Source organism: Falco peregrinus, chromosome 14 (assembly GCF_023634155.1).
Source record: "Falco peregrinus isolate bFalPer1 chromosome 14, bFalPer1.pri, whole genome shotgun sequence".
Classification (NCBI taxonomy): domain Eukaryota; kingdom Metazoa; phylum Chordata; class Aves; order Falconiformes; family Falconidae; genus Falco; species Falco peregrinus.
The window spans coordinates 1525335-1543294 of NC_073734.1; the positions used below are offsets into that span (position 1 = coordinate 1525335).

General features: G+C 52.0%; 1 pseudogene; it reads left to right on the forward strand.

Annotated features, from left to right (window-relative positions):
- Positions 1–7069: 7069 nt before the first annotated feature.
- Positions 7070–17960, forward strand: part of LOC129785696 (hydrocephalus-inducing protein homolog) — a 67209-nt pseudogene continuing 56318 nt past the window's right edge.

Sequence of the window (17960 nt, forward strand, 5' to 3'; positions counted from 1 at the left end):
CTTATCAGAGCTTTCTGACTCTGTCGTTGCAGGTGCCGACTGATTTTCACCGGCTGAACCGCTGTGACTCCTGGGCCCCTGCAGCTGCTGTTGACAATAAAAGAATCTTTTCCCTCTCCTGACTGTGTCTGCCATAGGGTCTTGTGGAGTGGGGAGCGCTTGTGCTGGGGTGGACCCTCGGGGAGGAGATTGGGATGGTCCCTTGCTCCAGCACCCTTTCCAGCGGGCATCGGGCCTGAGCTGAGGGGCTTTAGGAGGAAAAGCAAAGCACAGAGCCACACAGGAGGGGGGGTTGGAAGGGACCCGTGGAGGTCCTCTGGGCCAAGCCCTCTGCTCCAGCACGCTCGCCTCGAGCAGGTTGCTGAGAACTGTGTGCCCTTGGCCTTTGAAGATCCCCAAGGACAGAGACTGCACAACCTCCTTGGGCAACCTCTGCCAGCATTTGACCGCCCTGCGGGGAAAAATTTGCCATTTCAGTCTCTCCTTTCACTGTACCACATTCCAGAACAGCCATGACATGACCAGCTCAGGCTTGAAACCAAGTGCTGTGGCCAGCCTTCAGGGCCAGCAGGGACCGGGGGCGAGGGGAAGTGTTTTAGGGACGGACCGTGGGGGCCGGAGGGAGGGATTTGAGGGACCCACGCCGAGGAAGGCCTCATCCCTGCAGCGATGGCTCAGGCTCAGGGCAGGGCTCTTCTCTGGGTGCCACGGGGTCGATTGCAAAGGACCAGGCCGCCCCACGCAGGGAGCAGGTGCGTGCCGGGCTGCCAGGGGCCCTGCCTGGCTGTTCCCAGCCCAGCCCCGGCTGGGGCCAGCCCTGCGCTGCAGCCCTGGGGCCGAGGCGCAAGGAGCCGGGTATTGCTGAGGGTGCTGCACCCTGCCGGGCCCCGCCGCCGGCTGCCGGCTGCCCTGGGCTGCCCCTCGCTCTCCCCAGCTCTGCCTGCTGCCAGCGCCGGGGGCACCGCCACGGGGCCTGCCCCCTGCCCACAGCTGCCCTGACCCACAGCTGCAGCTGTACGTGGTGCCCACATCGCACAGCTGGGGCGGGGGTGGCAGGTCTCTCTGGGGGCAGCCTGGGACTGGGGGCAAAGCCAAGCCCATCCCTCGCTTGTGATCTTTGTCCCCAGGGAGAGCCAGTGCAGACGTGTGCTGCGCTGGGGAGTGTCCCGCGGGGAGGTGACGGCCGACTGCAGAGCAGCACTGAGACCCGCGCGACAGCAACGGCAGCCGGTGGCCGCAGAGCAGCCCAGGGGAGCTGGTTCCCTCGACGGGCCCCAAAGCAGCCTTCCTCAGCCCCTGCTTTTGGTGACATGTGGAGCAGCGCGGGGATGTCTCTCAGGCTTCCAGGCCTGAGGAGGCTTTCCTCCTCAGGGGCACTGTCAGAAATCCTGCTCCCAGGATTAAAGCACCCCTCCCCCCATGGATCCGAGGCTGTGTGTCCAGCCCCCTGGAGCTGGGTACAGGTGCCCTGAGCGGTCTCTCAGGGAGGATGGGGCCACCTGCCTGGTGGCTCTGACACAGAAATGATGAGCTGAAGCCCTGTGGTGGTGGAGGGCTGGCTCAAAGCCTCCGAGTGCCTCAGCCTCTCTGCCCAGGAGCGTTTATCTCAGGCCCTTTTCCAGGGTGTGAAGACGCATGGCGGTGTTGTCCTGGTGCCTCCATCTTGTTCTCTCTTGAAGGTTGTGATACTTGAGGTCAGGGAGCACCTGAAAGCCCTGGCGGAGATCTCCAGGGACTTTGTGTTCCATTTTGTGTTGCCTTAGGGCTACGATGTGCTGTGGTTTGGCGGCAACAAGGTTATGGTATGCCAGAGGTCAAGCGAGTTAGTGTCAAAGTGTGTTACTGTTATGGACAGAATCTGTGTTTGTTGGCCCTGCGTTCCTGGGGTTATGGCATTTTTATCTTATCTTGTGATCTGTGTGGTGGGTTTTTTTTGTGGAGAGTGCCTTTTTTCAGCTATTTTGCCTTTGTGGGGTTTGGATGGGGGCCTTTGGTTTGTGTACGAAGTTTCTTCTCGTTGTTTTTCTGCTGTGCTGGTGGATGGTGGTGTTTTTTCTGTCTTGAAATCATCGTTACTGGCCTAATAGATCTCCTGCAGGTCAGGCAGTGTCACTTCTGGCGTGGTCTGACTCATTTCTGGTGAGCTGGTAGGTAGGTGTGGAGGACTTGTGGTCCCTCCATGGAGAATGACTGCTAGAGGACTAACAGGCAGATCTGTGGAGGGGTGAGAGGACCGCTGGCCCATAAGTAGTGACTGTCAGAGGACTCAGTGTACTTGAACTAACGTGGGCTTCCAAATTCGTGGTTATCTGTCCTGCCTTGTGGAAGAGCCATGGGAAGTCACCAGCCACACGGAAGGACAAGGGGGTTCCCAGGGGTACGTGGTTTCTTGGGTTTTGCTTTTGAGTAAGAAAGTCTTATCTCTACATCAGTGCAACTGTGGACAGTCAATTTTGCTGACTTTAGAAAGCAGGGAGCAGCTCTTTTGTGCTGTGCCTCACATGGCTGCCAGGGCAGGGTGAGAAGCAGCAAGAGAATTCCTGCCTGGCACCTTCTCCAGGGGAGCAGTGCTGCACTTTGCTGAGGTGAGCCCTGGTTCTGCATGAGTGCAGAAGGTTTTGGTCAATTTTCTCACCACAGAAAGCAGGGAGCAGAACTTTAGTGCTGACTCACATGGCTGCCCGGGCAGGGTGAGAAGCAGCAAGAGAATTCCTTTCTGGCATGTTCTCCAGGGGGGCAGGGCTGCACTTTCCCAAGATGATTTTTATTGGCTCTTAACGACTGCAACTCTGAAGGGTCAATGTTCTCACCACAGAAAGCAGGGAGCAGCACTTTTCTGCTGTGCCTCACATGGCTGCCCGGGCAGGGTGAGAAGCAGCAAGAGAATTCCTGCCTGACACCTTCTCCAGGGGAGCAGCGCTGCACTTTGCTGAGGTCAGCTCTGGTTCTGCATGAGTGCAAAATGCTTGGGTCAAATTTCTTACCACTGAAAGCGGGGAGCAGAACTTTTGTGCTGTGCCTCACGTGGCTGCCAGGGCAGGGTGAGAAGCAGCAAGAGAATTCCTGCCTGGCACCTTCTCCAGGGGAGCTGTGCTGCACTTTCCCAAGATATATTTTTTCTTTTGGCTCTGCATGAGTGCAAAAACTTTGGGTCCATTTTCTCATCACAGAAAGCAGGGAGAAGAACTTTTGTGCTGTTCCTCACATGGCTGCAAGTGCAGGGTAGAGAACAGCAAGAGAATTTTTTCCTGGTACCTTCTTTATGGGAGGAGTGCTGTACTTTCCCAAGGTGATTTTTTGGGCTTTTAACCATTGCAACTCTGAAGGATCAATTTTATCACCACAGAAAGCAGAGATCAGAACTTTTGTGCTGTGCCTCACATGGCTGCCAGGGCAGGGTGAGAAGCAGCAAGAGAATTCCTGCCTGGCATCTTCTCCAGGTAAGCAGCGCTGCGCTTTAAGGTGATTATTTTTTTTCTGTGCATGATTGCCAATGAAAAGAGGTCAGTTTTCTCACCACAGGAAGCAGGGAGCAGAACTTTAGTGCTGTGCCTCACATGGCTGCCAGGGCAGGGCGAGAAGCAGCAAGAGAATTCCTGCCTGGCACCTTCTCCAGGGGAGCTGTGCTGCACTTTCCCAAGATATATTTTTTTCTTTTGGCTCTACAGGAGTGCACAAACTTTGGTTCCATTTTCTCACCACAGAAAGCAGGGAGCAGAACTTTTGTGCTGTGCCTCGCATGGCTGCCAGGGCAGGGTGAGAACAGCAAGAAAATTTTGTCCTGGTACCTTCTTTATGGGAGGAGTGCTGCACTTTCCCAAGGTGCCTTTTTTGGGCTCTTAACGGTTGCAGCTTTGAAGGGTCAGTTTTGCTCACCACAGGAAGCAGGGAGCAGAACTTTTGTGCTGTGCCTCACATGGCTGCCAGGGCAGGGTGAGAAGCAGCAAAAGAATTCCTTCCCGGCACCTTCTCCAGGGGGGAACAGTGCTGCACTTATGTCAAGGTCAGCTCTGGTTCTGCATGAGTGCAAAATTTTTGGGTCAATTTTCTCACCACGCAAAGCAGGGAGCAGAACTTTAGTGCTGTGCCTCACATGGCTGCCAGGGCAGGGTGAGAAGCAGCAAGAGAATTCCTGCCTGGCACCTTCTCCAGGGGGACAGTGCAGCACTTTGCCAAGGTGACTCTTTGGGGCCCTGCATGATTGCCAATGTAAAGGCGTCCAGTTTCTCACCACAGAGAGAAGGGTGCCGAACTTTTCTGCTGTGCCTGACGTGGCTGCAAGGACATGGTGAGAAGATCCCAGGTAGGAATTCTCTTGCTGTTTCCCACCGTGCCCTGGCAGCCATGAGAGGAACAGCACAAAAGTTCTGCTCCATGCATTCTGTTCTGAGAAATTTGACCTCTCATACTTGGAATCATTCACAGAACAAAAAAATCACCTTGGGAAGGCGCAGCGCTGCTCCCCTGGAGAAGATGCTAGGAAGGAATTGTTTTGCTGTTTCTCACCGTGCTCTGGCAGCCATGTGAGGTACAGCACAATATTTCTGCTCCCTGCTTTCTGTGGTGAGAAAACAGACCCCTCACATTTGAAATCATGCAGAGCCAAAAAACCTCACCTTGGCAAAGTGCAGCGCTGCTCCCCTGGAGAAGGTGCCAGGAAGGAATTCTCTTGCTGCTTCTCACCCTGCCCTGGCAGCCATGTGAGGCACAGCACAAAAGCAGAGCAGTACATAGTAGTAGGTACTGGAGTAAAGGGAGCGTGGGGGAGGAGGCTGGAGCTTGGCACCCTGCTCTGGCACATGTGGGTTTCCTGAGACACGTCAGGAATTGTACCCCAGCCCTGGGTATATTTCCTCATTGCTTTTCTGAGGTGATGGTAGCTGTTGTGTCCTGGCGCAGCTGGTTCCCCTGCCCAGGGTTGGGGCGTTCATGCTCTGAACCCACAGTCGAGGTGCCCGAGCCGTCTGTGCCCTGAGCCTGGAGCAGAGGGGCAGTTGCAGTCTGTCCTTAATTTCTGGGGGGGGTGAAGGGCTCTCTGAGGTGGGGAAGATGGAGCTCCCCGTGCAGCAGCCAGGGGTGGTGGCTGGAGGTGGGCTGTGTTGCGGTTGCTGTTTTGTCCTGCCCCCGCAGGAGAATGTGGCTGCTTTCTTAGTTCTGCTGCTTTCCTCCTAATGCAGGAGGCTGGTCCCTGCAGGCTCCAGGGAAGTGGGGCTGTGGAAGTGCCTAACCCTGGGGCTAGAGGGTAGGGGAAGCTGCTGGACTGGTATGGGGGCATGCAGACTGGAAGCCCTCTGGAAATAACTGGTGTGGGCATGATGAGCAGGATTAGTTTCAAGTGAAGTGAAATTATAGTTAGAAAATTGAAACAAATAATCCAGTTACTCTCAAGACCCAGTAATAAAGCACTGATACCCAGATTAGTGTTGTATCATCCCCATTAGATTTCTCTCTTAACGAATAGTTATTTCTGGCTTTCAATCCGAGCTCCAGCTGCAGCATGCCCTTGTGTCCGTAGGACCGTGCTGTTCTCTCATGTTCCCGGCAAGGACAAAAGGAAATGGCAACCCTGTTGTTCCCTGAAACTATGAAGGGCCTGGTACCGTGAACATGCGCAATGCTGTAGCTGTTTCGGGAGTAATGAGCTGAAAGTATTGCCTCGTTTGCAGGATGTGGGTCAAACTTGAGGGGAAGGGAATGGTGGTCTTTGCATAGAATGGTGTCTAGCTGTGTACAGCAAGTCCACATGAAGAAAAATGATGTGGAACAGGAGGAAGCAGGAGGGGGTAGGATCTGTGATTTTTTACTTATTGTCAGGATGTAAAATAATTTTAGGGTAGAGCTGGGTTTGAGGCCACTGGTCTTTCAAGTCCCAGAAAAAAAAAGAGGTGGGGACATCCATCTGTTCCTTGGTCCAGTTAGCCAGAAAGGGAGGGGAAACGATTTCTCGTCCAAAGTAGTGCTTAGTAAATGCTGTACATACTCACCTTTGACTTTTGTCGGTGCTTGAGACCCACTTTCTGGGGGTGTTTTCTTTCCCTTTCTTGCACACCCACTTTTTGAGAGACAGATGGGGAGGTTGTCAGCAGGCTGGTGATAGAAGAAGGATGGCCCATGGACCTGTCAAGCCGTGCTGCCTGCAGGATAAGGATGCTTGAGAGGAACTGCCATTAGGATAGCCTGAAGTGGCCAAGCTGTCACATCTGTTGTATTTCTATTTGAGCTAATTGCTCATGCGACTTTAATGGTTTCATGCTTTTATTTCTGCTGCTACAGCTTTTCATGCCTGTAGGGAGCCTAGAGTTTGGGTGTTAGTAAGTGAAAAATAAGGCCCTCATTCTCCATGGAGAAAGGCTCTTGGGCATGGTAATTTCATGCCTGGAAGGAGTCATATTTGCTGGATAAGTTTTGTAACCTAACCAAATTAGCTTTGAGAAACCATAGTTGTTAATCAGAGTATTGAACTCTATGGTCCCTTAGTTAAAAACATCACCAAGCTCCTTGCACAAAGGATGGGCGTTTGGTTTGCAAAGTAGGAGAGCAGTCTGATTTTGATGCTTGGGGCAGCAGCGATCCCTGGGTGTAAGGTTGTTCATAATAGTCTGAGCACTTAGTAGGGTCAGGCACAAAGTCACATCGGGTCAGCTGTTTTTGCAAAATGAAGCAGTGAAGTGACATTGTTCCCACCAAAAAACTTTTAAAGAGTAATAAAGGACAGTTTGGGTATTAATAGAGATTTGGATAATAATTCCAGCAAATAGTTCCAAAATACATGGAAGAGGGGGAGAAGATGAGAAGTGGCAGCAGTCTTTGATGTGTGTTTGTGGCTTGTGGGACTGCGCCCACAGCAAAAGGCTGTTTTGGAGTGTTTGTTCTGGGCTTTTACTTCTATCAGTCTTAACTCTGCCACTGAAATAGGGTCTAGTTATGAAACAGGGTGGGGATGCCGGCTGCTCTCCAGTTATGAAGGAGCCACAGCCCGGAGACACAGCTGTCTCCTTTGGGTCTGCCATTGGAAGGGGATGCTGGGTTTTCCAAGTCCCGTTGCTGTTCCTTGCAGGTCAACTGAGGCATGGCCACTGGAAAGCCCCGCTGGTTCACGGGGTCCTCCAGGATGGCTGGTAGATTCCCGAGCCAAGTGGTAGTGCCTCGTAAGCCGAAGCTAGCCAGAGGGACAGAGAAGCCTGCAACTGTAAGTACCTGCTGCGGCCAGGTAGGAGCTGTGTAAGGCTGGAAACTGCCCCCGCGTCCTTCCTCTACCTGCCCCTCCTGTTGTCTGGCAGCACTGTGAAGCTGGACACCACCTCCCCGTCTCTCTGCTGCCATGCTTCTGTCGGAGGTGGTGACCATGGTGCGGTAGGGGATGGACTGTGTGCTGCTTCAGGGGAAGTCCAGAGTTGTGTCTGGATGTGCCACTGGAGCCATTTAAATGAACGTACCGGGCATTGCACCGGAATAGCTGAAGCGTGAGCGTGTCCTTCTCTCCGCCCCCTTTGTGTGGGCAGTAACGTTTTGTCACCTCGGGATGCTTGCCAGCGCTGCTCTGACCATACCTGCCCTCCAGGCAGCTGGGCACGTGGTGGGCTGCTCAAACTCTGCTTGAAGGTTTCGAGAGGTATGGCTGGTCCCAGATGGAACAGGTTCCAAAACAGTTGTTCTGTCCCGTATCCCGTGTGGAGCACAGATCCAGCGCTGCAGACAGCAGCAGAGTCAGGGCAATTCCTCCTCCCCATCCTCAGACAGCCCTTTGCTGACCAGAGCTCACTTGGCTGAAGATGACCTGGTGCTGAAGCTCTGTCGAGGAGATACCTTTGCATACTTCTGTGGAGGGGTCTCGGAGGCCCAAACAGAGAAAACAAGTGCTAATTCAAAAGAGATAACTAAAACTTGGAGCCATTCCTCTCCACCTCAGTCTTGGCACAACACTGATTTTCTGCTTTCCTGACTCACCCAGCAGTGACATCTCCACATGTGTGGTGGTTGTGAGCGTTGTGCAAGGGTGGAGTTAAGGGATTTCTGGTAACTCCTCCCAACCTTTTTCAAAGGTCACTGGCTCACTCCGGCCAAACTGGAAAGGAAACAAATGCCCGAAGAGCAAAACCCCCAACATGTCACATCAAATCACGAAGGAGAAGCTAACGGGACAAAGCTACTTGTTTGGAGCATGTGTATTGCACTCTCTATCATTAATTTACTAATGGTAAATATTTCAACAGGTAGTTATGGGACTTCCAGGACTATCCTAGCGGCTATGATCACAAATTATTCATCGGTGGCTCTTGAAGGAGAAAAGCCTTTCTGAATAAAGGCAGTTCTGTAGCTCTTGCTGGTGTTTTGCATTTCAGCTGACTCCCTCTGCCCTCCTGAAGGAGATGTCTCTTACCACCAAGCAGAGGCTGGCCAGCACTCGGGAGATGCGGCGACCCCAGATTATCCAGATTCTAGACATGAGCGAAGCCTCCCATCGTAAGGTAGCCTTTTCTTGCCCTTTTCCTTGCTGTTTGATGTGACGTTTGAAGAGAGCGCGTGCTTGTGACAGGCTTGCCTCCAGCTTATCTAAATGCCTTGGTGACTAAGTCCTGTTGTTGTTTCAGACTGCTGCCGGTGTGGAGTTCCTTCTGCTGGGGGAAAGGTAAAACATTTTTCCCCAGTGAGATGTTGAAGTCCTGACCTGCGCTAAGCCCATATAAACAACCTCTGTTGAAGTTGGTGGCTTTTGCTGGAGATGAGCTACTGCGGCTAAAGCATGATACTGGGGGAAGGCTGGGGCGGGCCACAAGGATGCAAGCTTGCAATTTCCCACCTTCCTGCTGAAATAGCCAGCCCTTGGTTTGGTGTAGTCTCTGTCGAACACTTGGGGTCATAGGATGCCCTCAGTGGTGGCAGCGTTGGCCTTTGAGGGCTGAGGGCCTACGGTAACTACTCAAGGTGTAGCTAAAGCAATTGCATGAATGCTTTGGGTTGGAACAACGAGTGGGACCCGTACAGGGTGTTAGATTTTTCAGGCTGCCAGGTACACAGGGGAATGGCCCTGGGCAGAGGGGAGTGGGTGTGCTTTATCTGGATCAATGTTTATTTACACGTGTGTTTAAAGCTGCTTTTCTTACAGATCTGCTTAGTATAACACACGTTCCAAAGGGGTAGATGACTGAGGTAGGCTGTTGAGTGGAAAACTGCCAGCGAGAGACCTGTAGCAAATTGGTTAAGGATTGCCCTAGACAGCGCGTGAGGTTGGGAACGCCTCGGACGAGCGCACACAGAACTGGCCGTGTGCTGTGGCCGCTGGCTTCAGCACGACCCTGACTCCTGTGGAGAAGCAGGAGACGTGCCTGTGTCTTGTGAGTGTGAAGAGTTCAGCTGGAAGGGGGGAGGCAGAGCAGGGAGGAGTTTTCTCAAAGTAACGCCTCGGCGCTGTAAGCATTTGCTGTTTCTGTATGTTTTCAGACCTGCTTCTGTAGTGGTATTAAAGAAAATGGCAATAATAGAATATAATGAAGCATCCATTGAAAGCTCGTGGGAAAAGGAGATGCCAAGTCCAGCTTTACTCAGATTGCCCAGTGATGCTGGGAAAGTACCTGGAACTTACCACCTCATCTGTCGCTTTCTTAACGGCGGTGTTCCTTTCTGGCCTGTCTTCTCTTCTTCCTGGTTTCTGGGCTGTGTGTCAAAAAAGAGATTTGAGGATGTGTTGGGCTCGGTCTCTGTGTCTCAATGTAAAGATGATCCCCAAATTGTTTCCCATGGGGTCTCCTGTAAATTCTTGGCTTTCCCTTGCTCCACGAGTGCTTACAGCTCTTGCAGTGAGTGCTCTGGAGCTGTGTGACCGTGTTAGCCCAGGGCTCTGCCGGAGGTAAGTGCTGCCTTGCCTGTTGGAGAAGGCGACCCGGAGAAACACCTGCCAAAAGAGCTGCTCGCTTGAGCCTGCTCTAGTGTGGCCCAGAAACTTTTGATCTGCTCAGAACACAGGTGGGTGAGCTTCTGTTCCCCTAGCGTGAGCTGGGCAGGCGTACTCACCAAGGGACTGTCCTTCACTGGAGGCCAGTGTTGTATTCTCTCACCGATGAGTCTTTCTCCCCGCGGCTGAATCTCTCTGCTCTCTTTTGCATCTCCAGTTCTCGGCAGTTGCCCTGGAACAGAGCTTGTTCCGGCCTTTCCCATCAGAGGTGGTATTTCAGAGCTACGTCCCCGATGAGGTCTATGAAGTGCCACTGATTCTGAGGAACGTGGACAAGGTAAGTGCTGGGATGTGGAAGTTTAACCCTGTGCTGGAACTGGAGAGCAGTGTCATCCGTGCGGTGCACAGCACAGCCAGTCGCCTGCTGCAGCACAGCGCATCCAGAATAAAACGTCTCACCGCCTTTATTTTGCAAGACGGTGGAAATCTTGCCATGCTGAGGTTTCTCCCCCTGGTTTTGGCTGTGTGTTGGTGGTACCTAGCTGAAAGGAGCTTTTCTGGTCAGCACCTTTCCCCGTGGAAGCCCTGCACGGGTGGGAATGTTGGGGGCTGTACAGTTCTTCCCTGCCCTCGTGCTTTCCCTCGAGTGTGCACCGCGTCCTGGTGGCTCCGTGGTTAATCTCAGTTTCCACAGGGCACCTCTGCCTCTGGGTGAGCTGCACAGAGAGCTGAACGGGCTGTCAGAGCTCGGGGTGGGGTCTTCTCCACTTTATGCTGGAGTAAGTTATAATTAGTGGTAACAGCGCTTCAGGAAAGGTGTTTTGAAACAGCAGTGGAAGCAGGCTGATTTAGCAGCAGCAGCGGGAGGCCTTTAGGTGCCCCTTCAGGCTCCTGCTAAGCTTAATTGGGTTCTGCTCAGGTTTTCCTGAGACAACGTGATGCTCTGCTTCCCCTTTGGAGAGCCACGGCCTGTTTGGAGTAAAGTGCCCTCAAAGGTCTCCACCTTTACTTGAAAAGAACGATCATTTTGAGACTTCCCAAGAAAGTTGAGAATGGAAAAGTTGAAAAATGTCAGCAGTTTTGTTCCACTGTCAGGAGGGAAATTGGGACCTTTTGAACTTCAGCTGGGGAAACGTTTGCTGGAATGAGGCATGTGCCAAGGGCAAGCTGGTGGGAAAAGGCAGGAGGGAGGAAAGGAGCTGAGCTTGGTGTTCTCTCCCTGCGCACTTTCATACACGCAGGGGTTTCTCTTGATACATAGCAGTAAGTGCACGGGCAGTAGAGACAGGTCAGAAAGAGGGGTGTAATTAAGGATACTCTTCTGTAATGAAGAGGAAGGGGTATGCCTGAGGGCAGGGTGGGATGGGAAGATGGAAGTGTGCACAAGAGACGGTGAATTCGCCTCCTTTCCAAATTTCCCTGTTGGGGAGGGCAAACAGGTGGACAACAAAAAAAAGCTGTCGAGGCATATTGCAGGTGGAAGAACAGCAAGTCCAAGTATCTCCTGAGATAACAGGTTGTGACAGGGATATGGGTGAAAATGGAAGACCCTTTGGCAAGGAAGGATGCGGGTGTGCTCCCTCAGTTATTCCGGGAGAGTACTGCACCATTCCTGGTCTGGCATTTAACTTGGGAACATTGATAAGATGCAGCATGTGTGCCTGCACCCGGGGGATGCCACTGGTGTGATCTGCGCTGAATTTTGGGCAGTCTTTGCTGTAGGTATCCTCGTCCCTGATTAAAATGTGCCTCAGTCCTCACTTTCTCTCTTCCTACTCTCTGCTTCATTCCCACTGAGTCTTTGGCTTCACCTGCTCCATTATCCATGCAGCACTTCAAAATGTTTATCTTTGCCAAGTACCAGCCAACAGGCAAACAGTTAATTTGCTCTATTCATGCTTCCTCAAGTGGAAAAGATCATCTTCATTAACATTTCTGCCATTCCCAGTAAATGATAATAAACTTGTACTGTGTAAAGCTGCACCTTGGGATTTACGTGCCCTGTGAAGGGGGAGGCAATGTGTGAACTGTGGTTTTTTTCCCCAAACAGTGTAGTTTTGAAGCTAGTTAGAGCTCAACCACTGGAGAGCATGGGTGTAAAAGTGAGATAAGCTCCAGGAAAATCTTTGGTATGTTTTAAATACAGAAAGACAGAGAGGATAATCCTGCGAGGGTGTTATATTCTAAATTGGTTGGCTTTTGGCGATGTCCTGGAGAAAAGCAACGTTGTGCTCCGTCTCAAGTTTTTCGTGCCAGTTTCCCACATTCCTCTGAATCATACTGAGTTACACTGCATGGTAGCCTGAAGTTGTCTGCCCCATAAAAATCCAGCTGACAGCAAAATATATTCCGCATAGAGGCTCTGTAATCATGCAACTACAGAAGTGCTGTACTATATACTTCCTGCTCTTACCTGTGTTGTAAAATTGCTTTTCTATTTTCAGGCTGTTCCTCAGCACCCTCAGATGTTCTGGGTGGCTTTTGCTGAAGGTCTGAGCCACACGTGCTCCCCTTCTAAGGGACATGGTGACCAAAATGCTTGTCTGCACTGTGAAGTTGGCTCCTGGAACTCGCTGCCCCAGGACATTGCTGGGTTCCAAGGGCGTTTGGAGAGTTCAGGACTGCCTTGGCCACGGGTTACCAGGCTCGGGTGGGTGGTGCAGAGTGAGCCTCCATTTTTTCCAAGCCTCATGTGGGGTTGTTGTTGATCCGTGAAGCTGCCCACCAGTCCAAATCACCTGCTTCAGACTTTGAGATTTGGCGCTCAGGGGTTGCTCTCTATGTGCTAGGAAAATGCCTGTGTGCTGTCTGTGTGCTGGTGGTGCCCCAGAGGGCAGAACCGTGCAGCAGGGTGCCTGCAGGGACTGCTGGGGGTGGGCAGGGGTCCCCAGGGATCTGGCTTGCCTGCGCTGGCAGCTGCCTGGCTACAGTCACAGGCAGCAGGAGCCTCCGGAGAGCAGAGGTTGGCTTTTAATAATGAAACCACCACCAGGCAGTGCCAGTCATGTATCTCGGGGCAGAAAATGCCTTTGAAGCCCCTAGTTGATAGGCACAGCCTGGGGGGTCGCCTGGCTTTCCATCACTTGGCCAGGTTGCTGGCTCTCATCCTCTGCATCAGCCTTTCCTTGTAGCATATTGTGCTTCTCCCTTGCTTCTTTCCAGCTCCCTTTGGATTTTCCCAGCCATCTCTCTGTTTCTGGGGTTGTCTCTTTGTCTTCCTGTGTTTCCTCCTTTTGCTCTTCATTTGCTGCTTTTATTCCCAGTAAGGCCACAGTATCTGTGGTCCCCTCTTGCTGGTCTGCCTACATGACTGTAGCACCGCAGCTTGACTGCCCCGCTCAAACCCAGCACGTTAAAGTGAATTTCTTCCTTCCGCCAGGATTAACACGTACTGTTTGGCGTTCAGATAATACATGCCCCTTCTAGGGGCATGTCTGCCTGGATGTGTACGGGCAGAAGCCAGCAGATTCTCTGGGCTTATTGAATACACGGGTGACTTGATTCAGATATTATACCGCCGTGCTGCTGGTGTCTTCCCTGCTTGGCCCTTCCTTCATCGCCCTGCTGCCTCTGGCCTCGAGCTGTTTTGCCCAGGCAGAAGGGATTAATGTTCACTCTTATGTGTTACGTGCATGTACCTCCAGAGCTAAAAGTGCTTTGTGAAGGTGGTATCACCAGGCCTCTTCTCCTCCTGTTTCCACAAGCTGCAAGATCATACTTTCCTCTCTTTTCTGCAGGTTCCTGGGCTGGTGAAGGTCATCTTGGAGAGCTCACCTTATTTCAAGCTGATCAGCCACCATGCTGTGTGCCGCAAGGTACTGCCTGGCATGCTTGCGACTTTCCGCATCGTTTTCTCCCCTGATGAGAACAAGGTGAGACTGGAGGTCCCGAGAGGTGTGTGCCTTCAGTGGGAGGTGAACCTGCGGGGCTGGGTTCAGAACAGGGCATCTGCTGTGGGTTTTGAGGCACTGTCCTGGTTTCGGTGGCATTGCACTGGATCTGCAGCTGGGGGAAACTTTTCCTGTGGTGAAGATGATGCTGTCATAGGCTGGAGGCTCTTCTATGCTTCAGACTGTGATTATCCTTTGGTGCTGGAACGTTTAATGCCATGTCTGTTGGCTTCAGGGATAAGAGTGCACTGTGTGGTGGGGTGGCCTCTCATGGTGTTGGTTTCTAGTATCTGACTATTGCTGCATAATTACGGGTTTGCTCTGATAATTATAAATACAAAAGCCTGTTTGCATAAATACAAACCTGTTGTTTGGAGGACCCAAAGCTGAGCCTGATCAGAGTGAGGACCACCACCTTTGAAAACTGGAGTTGCTTCTTGAATGCATATCGTGTTGGCCGCAGTAGTGAGACGGCGGAACGTTCTGTCTGAAGCCGGCACTTTTCTTGCACACCGGTTATAGCCCATGCCGTGCTGCGAGGTTTGCTCTAGGCTGTGGTCAGGCAGCCTGCAGCTGGTCACATCCTGGCTGGCAGCACCATGCGATGCCACCGCAGCAGGGACTGACGAGCTGTGCGTTCCCTCCCTGTGCTTTCCTGGGCGTTTTCAGGGGAAGGCGCACGTGGGACAGTAGGGAAATGGCAGGGAGGGGTGCTGGTAAGGTGTTTAGCCATCGCACCTCTCTACTCGATGTTAGGGGCTTAATTATGATGGAAAACGCTAGGGGAATGGCTAGATCCAGAGAGCTTTCCCCTTTCCCATCTGGCAACCAGTTCCCTGCCTCACCCTGGGCTGGAGCGAAGGTGATGCTTTTTCATACCCTCTGTGTTCCAGCCTTGCCGCTGTGCTGCCCCTGAGGATACTTGCCCGCCTGTGCTCCAGCTGTGATTCTAGGGGAGAAGATGCGCTGTGCTCGTGGCAGGGAGCCAGCCTGGCCCAGACACGCTGAGCTCCAGATGTCTTTAACCAGCAGGAGGCTGGTGTGCTGCAGAGGACTGAGGCATCTGGAGCGCACACAGGAGTGAAGGGGCAGGTAGCATCTGCAGGCAGAGTGTTAGCCTGGAGCCTTTGGGCAGTCACGCTGGTGTGGCTGTGCCTGCGTGCATGGGGCTGTGGTTGCTGTGTCAGCTGGCACCTATTCCCTGCCCCGTGTGCCATGCTTTTGCTCGGAGGTTGGAACATCGGTGCTGTGGCCCTGGCAAGTCTGGCACTGTGCCGTGATGTGAAGGGGCGGCGGTGTTACCTGGAGGCTTGTTAACGCAAAAGGGTTTAGTACCTGGCATGGAAGGGAGGAAGCCCTGCAGGGGAACACAGACAGACAGGCTGACTCTTTACACCAGCACTCTGCTGCCTCTTGGCACAGTTCTTTGCGTGACTTTGTGGGTGATGCAAGGTGAGGGGGTCGCTCTGAGCCAGCTGGTGTTTCTGTGCCAGGCCAGAGGTGCAGGCTCTCTTTGGGCACAGCTGTTCTCTCATCTTCTGTTTGCTGCTTAGATGTAGTTGAACACCCTGTCCTATCCTCAAACAGCATGGCTGTAGCAAACTAGAGAGGAAATGCCCTGTGGTGCCTGGCTCCCCATGCTTGTGAAATGATCTGTTGCTTTGCGGAGGGACTGAGAAATTGTTTTACGTCATTCGTATGGAAGGTTAAAATGATGTTGGCTTAGGGCAGTTCTCCATACTGCCCAAGTGACATAAGAGCTTAATCTCACCGAGGTAGGCTTTGCAGGGGACACTTGCTTCCTTTAAAATGTGATTGACTAGTATTCATGAGCATTCATTTTTGGGATGGAAGTAAATCGGTTCCCATGAAGGGCAAAGAGCTGCTCTTCAACTACAGAGAAGCAGCAGAGCAACACATGAACATCACCCCAAATAGAAGTAGGGTGAGGTAACTCCCAGGAACACTCATGTCCAGTACTTTGTCCCTTGTCTTGCCCTTGAACTGGTGAGTGTGTGGCATTAGGGAGCTGTGCCAGCGAGGTCCTCTGCACAGCTTGAGCGACACCCTGGCGGTTTCTGCCGACCTGGGTTTTGTGCTCCTTGCAGGGCATTGGGAGAGGGATGTGGGCTGCTTGGTGAGGAGCACATGGGGACTCTACAGCAGAACCAGAATGTTGTATAAATCGAACTTTTTGTCTCGTACTTGATGGAGTGTGAGTCAGGAAAGTGCCGGAGTGCTGTCGCTCAGCTAGAAATGCATCAGTAGCATGGTCAGGATGTGCAGAGCACCTTGAAAAGCCCTTAGCCAAGAGGCAGGCTTTGGGAGATGGTTCTGTAAAGCCACCTGTGTTGGGCTTGCAGTTGCTTGCCTGCAGAGTATCTGTGTGTTAGTTGTGGAAGGCTCAGGAGTGCTGCCTTTGAATAACTCCTACATCTCTGATACTGCATGATCCACAGGGACTGTGGGTAACCCAGTGAAGTGGGGTCTGGGTCTTCCTGATGAGGAGCCGGTTTGTGTCATTCTCTTGCTTTGAATCTGTTCTTCCCTGGAGTAAGTCTGACTTCAGTGAAGTCACTCCTGATTGAAAGGAGTAAAATTGTGCCTCAGCCCTAAGTAATAGGGCCATGTGAGTTGTTAGTGGCTGAAATGCCACGTAGCCCTTTCTTGGAAAATGAGCAGTTTCCTACTGTCTCGCAGTCATTTGGGAATGTGCCACGTGGTCAGACTGTCAGAAAAGGAATAGCTGACGCGCCTCTTGGTTTATTGGCACTTGTGTTATAAATGAACTGCTAATTTTTCTGCTGGGCAACATTTCCAGTTTGTTACTCTTGCTGCTTCTGATTTGCACGTTTCTGTTTTATGGCTCCATTGTACAGCGTGGGTGTTCTCGTGCCAGCCCCTGTTCCCGTGTGTTCTTGCGTCATGGTCTGACGGCCTCTGCTGAACTGGAAACCATTGTGGCACTGACCGGCAGATAAACAACAGACAGAAATACTTCCATTTGTGCGTCCTTCAGGCTTATTAGTAGTTTATTGTAAAGGAAGAAGGAAGCAAGAAGCACATAAAAACATAGCAGAGCTTATTCTGTGTTGTCCTCTTGCTCTTTTCACTGTAGCAGTGCACTGTTTTCAGGCAGTGCAAGTTCAGGCTGTGAGGTTTGTGAAATTCATTGCTGATGCTCAGTGGAGACTGAATTAATGCACATTGATTACTCTGAAATATGACAGGACGGTGAGTTATTGCATGACTGAAATGAAGTCCTTTAAAATTCAGCCCAGCCCTGCTAGATGTTTTGTTGTGCACAGAAGCTATTCCAAGAATACTTTTAAGATGACTCTTGTGAGGAGGAAAGGGGCAGAAGACCAAGGCAAATGGCGCGGCGCCACAGGAACCTGAAGCCAAGTGACTCATTTCAAAGACTCCTGCGAAGCGGCGGCTGAGGGGGGCAGGCGCAGGGGCACCCCCTCTGCTGCGAACGGATCTTCATCCTCTGGTCTCTCCTCTGTTGTCACGGCCCTTATTTTCCAGCCTTTTTTTATATCAGGGTTTCAGCAGGAGCTTTCCCTGCTTGGCTTGCTGTGTTACCTCATGCTACAAGGATCTTTTCTTTGCAAGTTGGCTGCTGCAAGGAATTCAGTGAAGCATTTGGGATAGGTTATGCAGGGAAACTGACATCTGAGTTTGGGGTTCTGGGCAGTTAGGCTTGATATTGCTGCGACAGTAATTACTGTTAGCCTGAGTTTACAAAGAGCCTGAAACAACACCCAAGACGAGCAGCTGCTTCAGTCTCAGTGGGTGCCAGTTCAGACGCCAGTGGTGATACCTGGAAGGCCAGAGCTTGTAATTTACTGCTTGTCACAGGGGAGCACGAGAAGGGGAGCCATCGTACAACTGTCTGTATCTTCCGTGAAACTGAGAGGGGAGTTGTATGCAGGATGAAGTCGTATTTTCATGAAAACCTATAGCCTGAAGCTGTGTCTAAACACAGCAAACTTTAAAGCATAGATGGGATGCAACCCCTCTGTCATCCAGGCACGTTTATTTAGAAACCTGGTCTTAAACAGTCTGCTAAGGGTTTGCAGTTGCGAAGCAGAACAACATTTTGAACTGGTCTCAACTGTGCCCCTAGGCTGCAAGCAAGTGCGTAGCAGGGTTAGTGCCCTGGTAACACGAGG